The sequence below is a fragment of the Pseudophryne corroboree genome, chromosome 6 (assembly GCF_028390025.1).
Source record: "Pseudophryne corroboree isolate aPseCor3 chromosome 6, aPseCor3.hap2, whole genome shotgun sequence".
Classification (NCBI taxonomy): Eukaryota; Metazoa; Chordata; class Amphibia; order Anura; family Myobatrachidae; genus Pseudophryne; species Pseudophryne corroboree.
This window is the reverse complement of record NC_086449.1, coordinates 84375746-84391295: the sequence shown is the minus strand read 5'-3', so window position 1 is coordinate 84391295 and position 15550 is coordinate 84375746. Positions and strand designations below refer to the sequence as shown.

At 44.7% G+C, this 15550-nt stretch overlaps 4 non-coding genes across 4 annotated transcripts; 1 reads left to right on the top strand and 3 right to left on the bottom strand.

Moving 5' to 3' along the window:
• The first annotated feature begins 3814 nt into the window (after window positions 1–3814).
• On the top strand, window positions 3815–3887 carry TRNAK-UUU (transfer RNA lysine (anticodon UUU)). The gene has a single exon. It is a non-coding gene; the product is annotated as a tRNA-Lys (tRNA).
• Window positions 3888–9744: 5857 nt separating this feature from the next.
• On the bottom strand, window positions 9745–9885 carry LOC134938625 (U4 spliceosomal RNA). The gene has a single exon (XR_010181149.1). It is a non-coding gene; the product is annotated as a U4 spliceosomal RNA (small nuclear RNA).
• Window positions 9886–12285: 2400 nt separating this feature from the next.
• Window positions 12286–12426, bottom strand: LOC134938556 (U4 spliceosomal RNA). The gene has a single exon (XR_010181091.1). It is a non-coding gene; the product is annotated as a U4 spliceosomal RNA (small nuclear RNA).
• A 1688-nt stretch (window positions 12427–14114) lies between these two features.
• LOC134938475 (U4 spliceosomal RNA) lies at window positions 14115–14255 on the bottom strand. The gene has a single exon (XR_010181022.1). It is a non-coding gene; the product is annotated as a U4 spliceosomal RNA (small nuclear RNA).
• Between the last annotated feature and the right edge of the window lie 1295 nt (window positions 14256–15550).

Sequence of the window (15550 nt, the reverse complement as noted above, 5' to 3'; positions counted from 1 at the left end):
TGCGACGTCGCTCATAGAGCACCTCGCCTAGTGTGTACCCACCTTTACGCATACGTACTGTCACAAAATATTACAACATTAGAAACAAAGGTGACTATTTTAGGTTTCTGGCTAATGGCCCTATATAGACCAAGTGCCAGAAATGCCAAGTGCCAGAACTCCACTAACGTAGCAGGCATTAGACAGGGAACTTCCCTGGCATTCACAGGTGCTGTTCTGCCAATTCCAATGCTACCATGTTAAACATTAAGCAAATAAATATTGTTTTAGCAATGCTGCGCAAATGTGTATGATCCTGGTCCTATCAATATAACATAAAAGGGGGAATTTAAATGTTTGAAAAGTCGGTTGAGTGTCTGTTTTTTCCTATTAGATAAGAAAAAACAGACACCCAACTGACTTTTCAAACAATTGAATACCCCCCCCAAAGACTCATTTTCAGCTATAACATACCTCCCAACTTTTCCAGGTTCCAAGGAGGGACAAGATTGCGCACCTTCGGTGTGCACCCTAATTTAGGGGGCGTGGCCTCACAGCTAGGGACCCTAACCCGCAATCGCAGCACTTCTATGAAGCGGCCATGCCCCCATTTTCACCGCTGAGGGGGCATGCCTAGCACTCTGTGAGCTGATGGCATGCCTCCTGACCCTCTCTCCTACTGAACAGATGCTGTGCGAATGTGCACAGCGTCTATTCACCACTGCTGTTAAGTAGAGCAGCTAGTGAGAGAAAATCTCCCAACTGCCCTCTCCCCCCCAAGGCGGGACACTGCCATCTGCAGGTGGAACAGCGAGACAGTTCCAGAAAAACGGGATTGTCCCACTAACATCGGGACAGTTGGGAGATATGGCTATAAGGACTTCTGATGTCACCAAACAGATCTTTCAGGAATCTCACAAACTGGTTCCCTAATGTAGACAGAAAATGAAATCACACACATAAAGGTCAGCGCGAGTTTGTGAACAGATGCCGACTCACAGACACATGTAAGCCCTATTATTTGTGGGTGATTGGGACACGTGCTAACACTGGTCAGCACAAACTGCCTTTGTCTGGCTGATTGCGAAGGGACTGCTGACAGTACAGGAGGCTTTCCTGTGCATTTATATTGACTTGTTCAGCAGGTGGTTAGTGGAGATGTCTAATAACAAAACAAATGGGTGAAAAGTAAAACATGGGTGGAACCTGGCACAAAGGCTTCTGGAGCCGACCTGTGCACGTCTTGCTATGTGTATGTCTCGGCATAAGGACATGCATAAAAATAAGATATCAAAATTTACATCTTGAATAGGCAAAGCAAATGCATAAGGAAGGCTTGGTCAACTTCCAAAAGTTATCTGTGAGCACGGAAGAGAGCCCGGATAGTTCAGTCGGTAGAGCATCCTATAACTGTAGCCTAACATTATACAGACCTCCAAACTGTCCCAATTTTGGCGGGACAGCCCCGGTTTTCTGGTGTCGCACCCGTGTGGCGCAGTGTCCCTTAGTGGTGGGGCAGTAGGGAGGCCTTCTGTTGCTTGCTGCTCTGCAGTGAAAAGATGCTGTGCACATACACACAGCATCTATTGACGGTACCCCCAGTGATGAAAATGGGAGCATGGCTTGCAGGCATGGAATTCCTGGGAAGCCACGCTCCATTTCATCAAGACCACGCCCCTTTTCAGGAGCAAGAGGAGTCCCAAGTTGGGACTTATAAGTGATGGGAGGTATGAATATAGCAGAATTAAAAAGGCTTTCACCCTGGACCCTCAGAATAAATGGCTGATGCCCCAAAGAGGTAAGAAATACATAGATATTAATGGGCTGGATTTACATTTGTATTGCCCACATGTATGTTCTATGGAGATGTGTTACTTGCGGCACCTTATGCTTGGGGTGAAAGTAGAATGGCTGAAGAACTCAGCATGCAAATATAAGCCGAGTACAGTATAATAGTATTGGCATTAATACTAATGGGGCAGACGTTTGCAGACGCAGATACTATAATCAAAAGCCGTATTGTGGGTGCCTGTGGACTGGTGCATATATACGATGATTATGATTGCTGTCAGCACTATGGGGGTCATTCCGAGTTGATCACGCGCTGCCGTTTTTTGCAGCGCAGCGAACAGGTTACTACTGCGCAGGCTTGTTGTACAAGTACAAAGCGGATCGTTGCTGGGCAATGGATTTAACGAAGAATCCATTTGCACAGCCGAACGCAAGGTGATTGACAGGAAGAGGGTGTTTGTGGGTGGCAATTGACCGTTTTCAGGGAGTGTTTGGAAAAACGCAGGCATATCCAAGCATTTGCAGGGTGGGTGTCTGACCTCAATTTTGGGACCAAAAAGACTGAAGTGATCGCAAGGGCTGAGTAAGTCCAGAGCTACTCAGAAACTGCTAAAAACTTTTTCGTCCCGCTCGGCTCGGCTGCACACGCGTTCTGCACACTTGCAAAGCGAAAATACACTCCTCCGTGGGCGGTGACTATGCGTTTGCACGGCTGCGAAAAGTAGCTAGCGACCGATCAACTTGGAATCAGGAATGACCCCCTATGTGCCTACTTTCGATTGGAGATTCATGTCTGAAGCAGATAGGTCTTTTTCCCCTGAACACGCTTATGTTATATAGGGGCAGATGTATTAAGCCTGGAAAGTGATAAAGCAGTGATAAGTGAAAGGTGATAACGCACCAGCCAACCAGCTCCAATATGTAAATTGACAGTTAGGAGCCGACTGGCTGATGCATTATCACCTTGCACTTATCACTGCTTTATCACTTCTCCAGGCTTAATACATCTGCCCCATTATTACATAAGTGGATTTAACCCCTTACTGCTGAGGAATGAGTGGGGCTCATCCTAAGCACTGCAGGGGTTCAAATAGTGATGGAAACCTACCTAAAAGTTCCACCCCTTGCAGTGGCTTGAACTCAGAAGGGGAGGCGGGGCATAATAAGGTCACCATGCCAGTAAGTCACTAATGTCATTAAGCCACACCCCTTCCAGGTCAACATGTCTGTATAGGGATGGCCATCGGTGGGTTATCCATCGATGGTACCATTGATGGATAACCTCGATGGTGTGAAACCATCTGTAAGGGAGCCATCGATGGTCACCCCCTACTATAGTACTCAGCGAGCAGCGTGTCAATCAGGGCACGGGTGTGTGGCTTCGTGGGTGTTGGGGCAGAGCTATGCTCTATGTCCCGCTACCTGGTTAAAAAAATAAATTGGTTATGCCATGCCATCGATGGAGGGAAATTATCTGGTTCTCCCCCATCGATGGCAAAAGTATTCTACATTGGCCAAAAACCATAAATGATTAGGACTCATTGATGGTCAATGGCCATCCCTATGTCTGCATCCATTTTCAAAAGCCAGGAAATAGCTTCTCTATCACCCCCAACCAGCTATCCACAGACTTTGGGGTACCCTTGTTTGAAATAGTTGAGCCCCCAGAGGAGTTATACTTTGGTGATATCCAGAGAATGCCAATGCACTGCAGAAACCATTATAAAGCTCAGTAATGAGGGAACATTTATTCCATCCTGTCTTCAATAAATCCCCTCTTTTATATGATGTGGCCACATCCTGGCACATACACTTTACCCAGTATCAGCTCCTGAATGTTGATATAAATGCTAATAAGTATAGAAACATGTCATAATGCCACCTAGTGGCTGGATACATTATTTATGTCTGATAAACAATTGCAAGCTATCACAAAGAAACTGGAACAAAAACTTAAATCCCATAAATGTGGTAATAAAATGCAGAAGAGTGTTATGGGCGTTTTCCAGCACCTGGTGGTTATTTTAGGCAGAGCAAAAACAGAGCCCGGATAGCTCAGTCGGTAGAGCATCAGACTTTTAATCTGAGGGTCCAGGGTTCAAGTCCCTGTTCGGGCGTTTGTCTTTAGTTCATATTTATATTAAATGAAATAATCACAAAAAATGCAGAAATGGTAGTACAGGTTGAGTATCCCATATCCAAATATTCCGAAATACGGAATATTCCGAAATACGGACTTTTTTAAGTGAGAGTGAGATAATGAAACCTTTGTTTTTTGATGACTCAATGTACACAAACTTTGTTTACTACACAAAGTTATTAAAAATATTGTATTAAATGACCTTCAGGGCTGTGTGTATAAGGTGTGTATGAAACATAAATGAATTGTGTGAATGTACACACACTTTGTTTAATGTACAAAGTTATAAACAATATTGGCTAAAATGACTTTCAGGCTGTGTGTATAAGGTGTATATGAAACAAAAATGCATTCTGTGCTTAGATTTAGGTCCCATCACCATGATATCTCATTATGGTATGCAATTATTCCAAAATACGGAAAAATCCGATATCCAAAATTCCACTGGTCCCAAGCATTTTGGATAAGGGATACTCAACCTGTACATGAATTGGCCCATGTGCCAGTCAGTCAAAGAACAAGGGTGACCATCGGTTGGTGAAACCATCAATGGTCATCAATTGCATAGTTGTCAAACATCGATAGCCACTTGCTTTATCGCCACTGATGGTAACCACACCGACGGCCATCCCGAATAGGGAAGGTATAAAAACAGTAACGCCCTGTTTGTAGAGAACATCACATACTGAAGATGAAGGCCCTGCTCTAGACAACACAACTGGAGTTCAATAGCTACAAGTGTCCAACGCATACCATTACATTTGGGTAAATATAACAGTATAATTTTAGAGACTCTCATTAAACATTTTCAAAATATCAAGACATTTTTCTGCAGTCACTGATCTGTGGCCTCTGAAAGATAATATTCATATAGCTTTTATTTGCAGTACTGGTCTATTATGAAATACACCCTCCCCCGCCCCCCCCCCCCCCCTCCCCACACACACACCATCACCCCCCACACACATATACACACCATCAAACCCACTTACACACACACACACACACACACACACACACACACACACACACACACACACACCACCACCATCACCCCCCCCCCCCCCCCCCCCCCACACACACACACACACACACACACACACACACACACACACCATCAAACCCCCTTCCGTACACACACACAAACACAACTATCATTTCAAAATGACTTTTTTTCCCGGGTGAACTTTGATTTGATTTACAGGCATAATCCACAACTCTAAATCATATGGCAGGTAAATAATCAATCAATCAATCAATCAATCAATCAATCAATAATCACCTTAAATCCTGTGTGTAGAAAACATGCGGAACTCCAGTCCATTTAAAGCTGAAATTGTATTTAGTGATGGATTCTCTGAAGGCCCAAAATAATAGGATTTTTGTATTTATTTCATAGCCAGACCTTAATAAACAATTAATTTGACTTGAACTTGGTATAACCATGGCCTCTTTTGGTGTTTTTCTTTTACTCAGTACTCAGTACTCAGAGCCCGGATAGCTCAGTCAGTAGAGCATCAGACTTTTAATCTCAAGTCCCTGTTCAGGTGTTTGCCTTTAGGTCATATTTAACAGGATATACAAAACCCACACATAGTACAATTGATAAATGCACAATGAGTGGTCTAGTGTATTTGGAAAAGTATTTTTCTACCGTTTTCCCATACATTTTAGTTGTGTATTATTAACAATTACTTATATAGTGCCGTACAAATTCCGTTGAGCATTACAATTAGGAACAAGCAGTAATAAGAACAGTAATAAAACAAGACTGTGTAATAGACACACAGAGCAGTAAGAGGATAATGCTAATAAGCCTCCAGCCTATAGGCAAGCTCAGTCTATATTACTTTATTACACATTATTTGAAAATTGGTGTGAACTGGGAGCGTGTCATCTGTGCTTTCGGGGGGGGGGGGCTGCCGCTCCAAACTAAAAAATGGTGGCGGGATTCCAGCCGCTGCATCCAGGCTGCACCGACAGGAGGCATACACTATTTCAGCGATCACGCTGTATTTGCGGCGTGATAGCAATTTCAGCGTGATCGCAGTGTCTGGGCAGTGGGCTGCATGCTGGGCGGCCTTGCTCTGTGATGGCCGGCCCCCTGCAAGCGATTCAAAGGATTGCAAATTCTCCTAAAAAGCTGGATTTGCAGTCCTTACTAATACCCCTTTTCCACTAGCTTTTTTAAACACGGGTAAATGCGCGGGGGAGCGCATTTACCCGTGTTTTTCCCTAGTGGAAAAGGGTTCCCCGGCAAATTCCCGGGAATCCTTCCCGGGTAGCTAGCCGGGTTGAACACCTGTTCAACCCGGCTAGCTGTCTAGTGTGAACGGGAGCCGCGTCGAGGCGACACGGCTCCCGTTCACAGTGTATAGGGTCGGTGAGCGCTGTCTACAGGGGGCTGTAGCACGGGTCGCAGCCGTGTCAGGCGACAGGGCTGCGACCCGTGCTACATAATGGAAAAGGGGTATGAATAACCCCCTTATCTGTAAAACCTTGACTCTTAAGCATGGAGGATCACTCTAAATCCTGGACTGTTGCCTCAGTACCGATTTTAGAGTCACTCTGAGTGACAGACTTCTCCACCAATAGACAGGACAGTCAGCGGACATTTTAAAATAAAAACAAATCTTTCCAAAATCTATTTTTCCTATTTTTAGAACATGCTAGGCTGTTTTACCAGGCCGCCGAGCACTGCCCAATTTTTTTTTTTTTAAATTAGCCCTTTACCAGTTCCCTATAACAGCCTGCTCAGTGCCTATATGCCTCATGGCATCTATTCCTATTAAGGGGAGAGATTGCAGGAAGCCCAGCAGTCTGTAAGTACTGCACACGCCCCCAGGATGTGATGCCGCACCTGGGCACGCTCCCAAGATGTGATGCTGAGAGGGGGCCGCACCGCCCAGAACAGTGATGTTGGCGGGGCATTTTTACTATGCCTGCACCGTAGCGCCCTCCCCTCCCCACATCCTTGCGGGAGCAATAGGTTTCCATAAAACATGGGTTGGAAATCTAATTAGGTGTGAGTTAAGAGTTTGTGTTATGAAACTCGCAGACTTTGCACAAATGCGCACAAAACCATGAATGTAATTAAAATTCCTTTTTGCAGGATTCACGTGCGCGCGCGCGGGGGGGGGGTGAATTTCCTTCAATATGCGATGCGGGAGGGGTGCATGAAAACGTGGGGAGACTTTCCTGGACCCCAGAAAAGTGACAATTTTGTTAGCAGAATCAAATAGATAGATGTTAGTGGGCAAAAAAGGTAAATAATACCACTTCAGACGTAAGACCTGGGACATACATGGGTACGACCCAGGTCTATCAACCCAGGAATTTTCTGGGTTTCAATCTGAGACCCCATTCATACTACACCAAAAACCCTGTTCGGATGCACTCACACTGAACCCGTGTCTGCCCTTGAATTTAGTGCATATTAAAAGAGGACGCTTTCATGGGAATACATACTATTTACCGGTGGGCGGGATGCTGGCTGACAAGATCCCCACAGCGGCATCCTGCCCACCAGTATACCAGCAGTGGGGCGAGCTGTAAATGTCCCCTTGCGGGCTTGCTTTGCTCGTCGCGCTGCGGGCTCGGTGGCTCGCTACAGGTTCTATTCCCACTCTATGGGTGTAGTGGACACCTACGAGTGGGAATAGCCCCTGTGCGCCGGGATTCCAGCTGTTGGCATTGTTGGCTGTCAGGATTCTAGTGTCGGTATCCTGACCGCTGGGATCCCGACAGCCGGCAAAATGATTGCATCCCCTTTCATGGATATCATTCAGTCTCTGATATTTCTTAAAGGCAAATTTGTGGTTTTATTTCCTATTTAAATACATTTTTATTAATTTTGTGCTACTTACTAGGTAATTCTTTTTTCTTAGTAAGGTGCTCCCAATTACCCCCTCGCCCCCACCACACACAAACACAGGTATCACCCTTGTCACCCATCTGGATGACAAATCGATACATTTGTGCCCGGACCAGCCCTGGGTCCCATGCTTTCTTCAAGGCGAAACTGAGTGAATTCATTCAGAAATTACAGGAGTAAACCAGGATTCACTACCGTGCAATTTTGAGGATTCCCACAGAAGTATATCATCATTGACATTTCCTCTAACGGACACCCGGTAAATATTACCTGCTTCTTGGACAATAGAATCACCAAAAGTTACTGACGCTGTTATACATCAAATGAGAACCACTTATAAAGGGCTTAAATAGGAACGGACACTGCTTTAACTATATTGTATCCAGTCTTATATATGATTGCATAGCCATTTGGATGACTATATATATATATATATATATATATATATATAGTTATCATAATTCATGCATGAAAGGGTTGGAATCATGGCCATAGTGGACTATGCTTGTGGCCCGTATCGAGATGTAGTGATACTTAGGAAACAAGGATTTGTAAAACTAGGACAATATCTGGTCCCCATTGCAGTCCCAAGAAACTGTAAATAAGTGTTGTCAAACAAAAAATAATGTCATAAAATATAAGTTATAGACTGAAGAAAATGCCATTCCAATATTGCCATTCCCTCGACATTCCCATGTACACAGATATACATTTTTTTACTGCTTAAAATATCTTTAAACAGAAGTATCCCCATAAACAGAATTGTCACAATATAATAAAATTGTGTGAAATCAGGGGAAACAAAACAATGACTTTCTCATATTTTTCCACTATATACAGTACTTCCATAGTATTTTTTTTTTAAATAGTATTTTGCAAAATACCAAAGTACTATGAAATTGTACTAATAATCTAGGAAATAATACAAGTATTAGCTGTGATTTATGTAGTAACAATAATGAAGGTGGAAAACCTTCTGTCTTCAGGTAGTAATTATAATTTGGAAAACCAATTACCACACTCTTGACAAATTAACTTTGTAGTTTAATCCAATCACCATCAACTATCATTTGTTTACAATTTGTTCAAAGCAACAGGAAGTAAGAATGACAATTCTGTGGTCCAGCATTAATCTTTTGTATTGCTATGTTTGTATCTAATACAGAAAGTTATCAGGAAAATAATATAAATCTTTCCCAATATTGATATTATTTTGATCCATGCACAGTTAATAAAAGGAAAAAAATAGGGAGCAGCGTCAGACTCCCGGTAACCGGAATGTTTATTGATGCTTCCACATCATGATTTTTTGATCAATTTTACCAATACATTTTGTCTCCAAAATTGAATCCCCTCCTCTACGATTCCTGATGTATCATACATGAACATCAATGTATAAATATTTTTTTAAATATCGGAGATAGATGCCCGTCACTAGTTTAAGGACCATTCGCTTCAGCCACAATATAAATTTTCACTCTCGGGTTGGTGGCCCCTTTTTCTCAGCAGACTACTAGAAGCTCAGTCTGTGGTAATAAAAACTTCACAAATACAATACCACCATAACATAAGTTAAATATGTACCATTGACTGTAAATTAGAGATGAGCGGGTCCGGTTTTACTCGGTTCTCAAAACGGCATCTTATTGGCTATCCAAAACACGTGACACCCGTGAGCCAATAAGATGCCGTTTTGAGAACCGAGTAAAACCAAGTAAAACCGAACCCGCTCATCTCTACTGTAAATACTAGAATTTCTTTATTATTATACATATTAATCAGCCTCCAGAAAGACTGTCACAATTTGCCAGTGAAGACTAAATATCAAGTCACCAGATATTGAGGTGATTGGCCATTGATGGTTTCATGTCATCAATGTTAAGTACCAATGGTATTATTGATGGTTAATGCCTCAATGTTCATCTTTACTAAATAATCTATTATTAAATACAGTATTCAGTCTCCAGAGAGACTGTGAAAAATTGCCAATACTGCCTATATTTCAAGTCATCATGGCGGGGTATTGGGAAAAGTTTTCAATAAGCAATAATCACGCTTCGGATAAACCTCATTGGCTATGATACTGCCACTGCGCAAAGCTAACTGGTCACTTGCGAAGCAGGGAACACCTTACATGGAACGCTGAGGTTGTGGAGACATCATCAGTAGTTCCTGAGGAGCAGAGGATTGTGGGAGTGAATATGCATTTCCTTTCATGGCATTTACCACCTCAGGCCATTAATGAGGTGACTGAGACAGAGTATCCCAGCAGGAGGATTTTGTCACTACATTTAAGGGGTCATTCCGAGTTGTTCGCTCGTTGACGATTTTCACAACGGAGCGATTAAGGCAAAAATGCGCATGCGCATGGTTCACAGTGCGCATGCGGTTAGTATTTTAGCTCAAAACTTAGATTTACTCACGTCCGAACTAAGATTTTTCATCGTTGAAGTGATCGTAGTGTGATTGACAGGAAGTGGGTGTTTCTGGGCGGAAACTGGCCGTTTTCTGGGAGTGTGCGGAAAAATGCAGGCGTGTCAGGGAAAAACGCGGGAGTGTCTGGAGAAACGGGGGAGTGGCTGGCCGAACGCTGGGCGTGTGTGACGTCAAACCAGGAACGAAACTGACTGAACTGATCGCTATTTGTGAGTAGGTCTGGAGCTACTCAGAAACTGTTAAGAAATTTCTATTCGCAATTCTGCTAATCTTTCGTTTGCTATTCTGCTAAGCTAAGATACACTCCCAGAGGGCGGCGGCTTACCGTGTGCAATGCTGCTAAAAGCAGCTAGCGAGCGAACAACTCGGAATCACCCCCTTAGTCTTCAATTGCTGTCCCTTGTACCTGAGAGTGACAAAGAATAATTATCAAGAAACTATCCAGCATATTGCAAATCTGCCATGTTTGACTATCTGTGAGGGAGCCGGGCCTCTTATAACACGTTTCTACAATGTTATAAGAGTTGACAAATTAGGATTAACCTTCAGAAAAGTGATCTCTAATTGTCTGTCTTTTTAATTCATGATAACAAATACTATGGGCCTGATTCATAGTTGCCAGGAATTGCACAGCCGCAAGGATGTGTCGGTGTAATTCCTTCTAATTAAAATGTGAAGGCAGCAGGAGGCATCTGTAGGACAGACGTCTCCTGCATGTATTTGTAAAATCCACGTGCTGCGTCTGAGGATGCAGCGTGAGATCACCATCGGTTGCCATTTGCAATGTTTGTAGGTACCGGGCAGCTAAGCTGAAGCTTACTCAGGCTGTTAGTCAGATCCGGACACCTGGGCCTAGGAATTGTGAGTCCGACAACACAGACATTGGACATATCACACCGTCAAAATGGCGGCATGTCAATCAAGTTACGGCTGCCGGGGCTTTGAGCGACAACACAAGACCCGTTCTGCACATGCGTAGACCCCCAAACATCATATTTGTACACAAACCATCGGGTTTGCGTACAAATACAAATCAGGCCCATTGTGTCTATCAGCTAGGAGAATTACACATGTATGCTGCCACGAGGGATGCCGGGAAAATGAAACGTCACCAAATACTTATAGTAGTTCTCCTTTCCTGGTGTCCATATGTGGCAGCATAATAACAGAGATTGTTACACAAAATGCAGCACGATTAGGATATTAAGGGGCAGATTTATCAAAGCTTGGAGAGATATAGAGAGACATAAAGTACCAACCAATTTAGCTTCTCCTCATACAGCTGGTACTCGTCAGTGAAGCGGGTGCAGGTGGCCATGATAGTGCCAGGGGAAGCACTCTCACATCGGGCAGAGCGGGCCTGTTATAGTGCCCATAAACTTGTGCGATGCCCCGCGACGCAACATCGCAGGGCATCGCACCGGCAGTTCAGGTGCAATGAAATCGCACCTGAACTGCCAAAGTGATTACCATGCGATCATGTGATAGATCGCATGGTAATCACGTGATGGGCACGTCACCGCCGAGTGGGAGCGGCCTCTGGCCACTCCCGGCGGGTGCTTATCGCACATCGCAGTACGATATATAGCATGTGTTTTTAAAAACACATGCGATCGCACTGCGATTCGATAAATATTAAGTGCAGCACATACTATCTTGAGACGTGAGATTCGACCGGCGTGCCCGCGCATTGCATCGAAAGGTACCTAAAATGTGCATACAATCCTTCGATTTCCCTCACAGATGCGGTACAAATCGAAGGTTAGCTCCGATTATGTCACAAGTGTATGGGCACCATAAGTGAGAAGACAGTAGGTGGAGCGAGATCTCACCCTCCTCCAGGGTGGCTCCTCCCCTCAGTGCAGGCAGCAAACTCTGGGAGTATGAGCGGGTCTGCCGCATGATGTCCTGATGGGGCATGACTGAGGTCCACTGCACGTGCAAGGCACCACTGGGAACAGATGTCATTGGCACCCCCAACCCACTGCAGGGGTTATTGCTACACTGCTATGATTGCCCATTGATAGTTTCAGGTCATTATACTATTATTAAATACATTATTCAGTCTCCAGAGAGACTGTCAAAAATTGCCGATGCTGACTATATTTCAAGTCATCATGGCGGGGTATTGGGAAAAGTTTTCAATAAGCAATAATCACGCCTCGGATAAACCTCATTAGCTATGATGCTGCCACTGCGCAAAGCTAACTGGTCACTTTCCAAGCAGGGATCACCTTACATGGAACGCTGGCTAAGGTTGTGGAGACACATCATCAGTAGTTCCTGAGGAGCAGAGGATTGTGGGAGTGGATATGCATTTCCTTTCATGCCATTTACCACCTCAGGCCATTAATGAGGTGACTGAGGCAGAGTAGCCCAGCAGTAGGATTTTGTCACTACATTTAGTCTTCAATTGCTGTCCTTTGTACCTGAGAGTGACAAAGAAAAATGATCAAGAAACTATCCAGCATATTGTAATTCTGCCATGTTGGACTATCCGTGAGGAAGCCGGGCCTCTTATAACACGTTTCTACAGCGTTATAAGAGTTGACAAATTAGGGTCAACCTTCAGAAAAGTCATCTCTAATTGGTTGTCTTTTTAATTCATGATAACAAATACTGTGGGCCTGATTCAGGTGTACTACGTTATGCTGGCTGTCAGGATCCCCACGCTCACCATACCGGCACCGGGATCCCGACTGCTGGCATGCTGGCAGCGGGGCGAGCGCAAAAGAGCCCCTTGTGGGCTTGCTGTGCTCGCCACGCTATTTATTCTCCCTCCAGGGGTGTCGTGGACACCCAAAGAGGGAGCATAGTTTTCGGTATGCCGGCTGTCGGGATCCCGCGCCGATATGCTGAGCGCCGGGATCCCGACAGCTGGCATATCAAATGCCTCCCCTGGTTTATAGTTGTAAGGAAATGCACAGCCACAAGAATGTGTCTGTGTAATTCCTTCTAATTAAAATGTGAAGGCAGCAGGAGGCATCTGTAGGACAGACGTCTCCTGCATGTATTTGCAAAATCCACGTGCTGCGTCTGAGGATGCAGCGTGAGATCACCATCGGTCGCCATTTGCAATGTTTGTAGTCACTGGGCAGCTAAGCTGAAGCTTACTCAGGCTGTTCGTCCAGGAAACCTGCATCCGACGACACAGACCTTGGACCCATCACACCTTCAAAATGGCGGCATGTCAATCATGTTACGGCTGACGAAGCTTTGAGCGACAACACAAGACCCGTTTGGCACATGCGCAGATCTCCAAACATCATATTTGTACACAAACCATCAGGGCTGTGTACAAATATGAATCAGCCCATTGTGTCTATTAGCTAGGAGAATTACACATGTATGCTGCCACGAGGGATGCCGGGAAAATGAAACGTCACCAAATACTTATAGTAGTTCTCCTTTCCTGGTGTCCATATGTGGCAGCATAATAACCGAGATTGTTACACAAAATGCAGCACGATTAGGATATTAAGGGGCAGATTTATCAAAGCTTGGAGAGAGATAAAGTAGAGAGACATAAAGTACCAAACAATTTAGCTTCTCCTCATACAGCTGTTACTCGTACGGTAAGCGGGTGCAGGTGGCCATGATAGTGCCAGGGGAACCATTCTCACTTCAGGCGGGTGGCAGAGCTGCCTGTTAGTGAGAAGACAGTAGGTGGAGCGAGATCTCACCCTCCTCCAGGGTGGCTCCTTCTCTCAGTGCAGGCAACAATCTCTGGGAGTGCGAGCGGGTCCACCGCATGATGTCTACCGTACGTGCATGGCTCCTCTGGGAACAGATTTCATTGGTGCCCCCAACCCACTGCAGGGGTTATTGCTACATCGCTATGATTGCCCATTGATAATTTCAGGTCATTAATCTATTATTAAATACATTATTCAGTCTCCAGAGAGACTGTCAAAAATTGCCGATGCTGACTATATTTCAAGTCATCATGGCGGGGTATTGGGAAAAGTTTTCAATAAGCAATAATCACGCCTCGGATAAACCTCATTAGCTATGATACTGCCACTGCGCAAAGCTAACTGGTCACTTGCCAAGCAGGGAACACCTTACATGGAACGCTGGCTAAGGTTGTGGAGACATCATCAGTAGTTCCTGAGGAGCAGAGGATTGTGGGAGTGGATATGCATTTCCTTTCATGCCATTTACCACCTCAGGCCATTAATGAGGTGACTGAGGCAGAGTAGCCCAGCAGGAGGATTTTGTCATTACATTTTGGGGGTAATTCCAAGTTGATCGCAGCAGGAAATTTTTTAGCAGTTGGGCAAAACCATGTGCACTGCAGGGGGGGGCAGATATAACATTTGCAGAGAGAGTTAGATTTGGGTGGGTTATTTTGTTTCTGTGAAGGGTAAATACTGGCTGCTTTAATTTTACACTGCAATTTAGATTGCAGATTGAACTCACCACACCCAAATCTAACTCTCTCTGCAAATGTTATATCTGCCCCCCCCCCCCCCTGCAGTGCACATGGTTTTGCCCAACTGCGAAAAAATTTCCTGCTGCGATCAACTTGGAATTACCCCCTTAGTCTTCAATTGCTGTCCCTTGTACCTGAGAATGACAAAGAATAATTATCAAGAAACAGTTCAGCATATTGCAATTCTGCCATGTTGGACTATCTGTAAGGATATAAGAGTTGACAAATTAGGGTCAACCTTCAGAAAAGTGATCTCTAATTGTCTGTCTTTTTAATTCATGATAACAAATACTATGGGCCTAATTCATAGTTGTAAGGAACTGCACAGCCGCAAGGAAGCGTCTGTGCAATTCCTTCTAATTAAAATGTGAAGGCAGCAGGAGGCATCTGTAGGACAGACGTCTCCTGCATGCATTTGCGAAATCCACGTGCTGCGTCTGAGGATGCAGCATGAGATCACCATCGGTCGCCATTCGAAATGTTTGTAGTCACCGGACAGCTAAGCTGAAGCTTACTCAGGCTGTTCGTCAGATCCAGACACCTGGGTCCAGGAAACCTGCATCCGACGACACAGACCTTGGACCCATCACATTGTCTGACTGAATCAGATTGTCTGAAATTGTCTGACTGAATCAGAACCGGTTGGTCGTGAAGCAGGGTCTCCGCTTGACTTAGGGCGTTGTATATGGCCCTTAGTTCCAGGATATTGATGTGAAGGCAAGTCTCCTGCCTTGACCACAGCCCTTGGAAATTTCTTCCCTGTGTGACTGCCCCCCACCCTCGGAGGCTTGCATCCGTGGTCACCAGGACCTAGTCCTGAATGCCGAATCTGCGACCTTCGAGAAGGTGAGCACTCTGCAGCCACCACAGGAGAGACACCCTGGCCCTGGGGGAT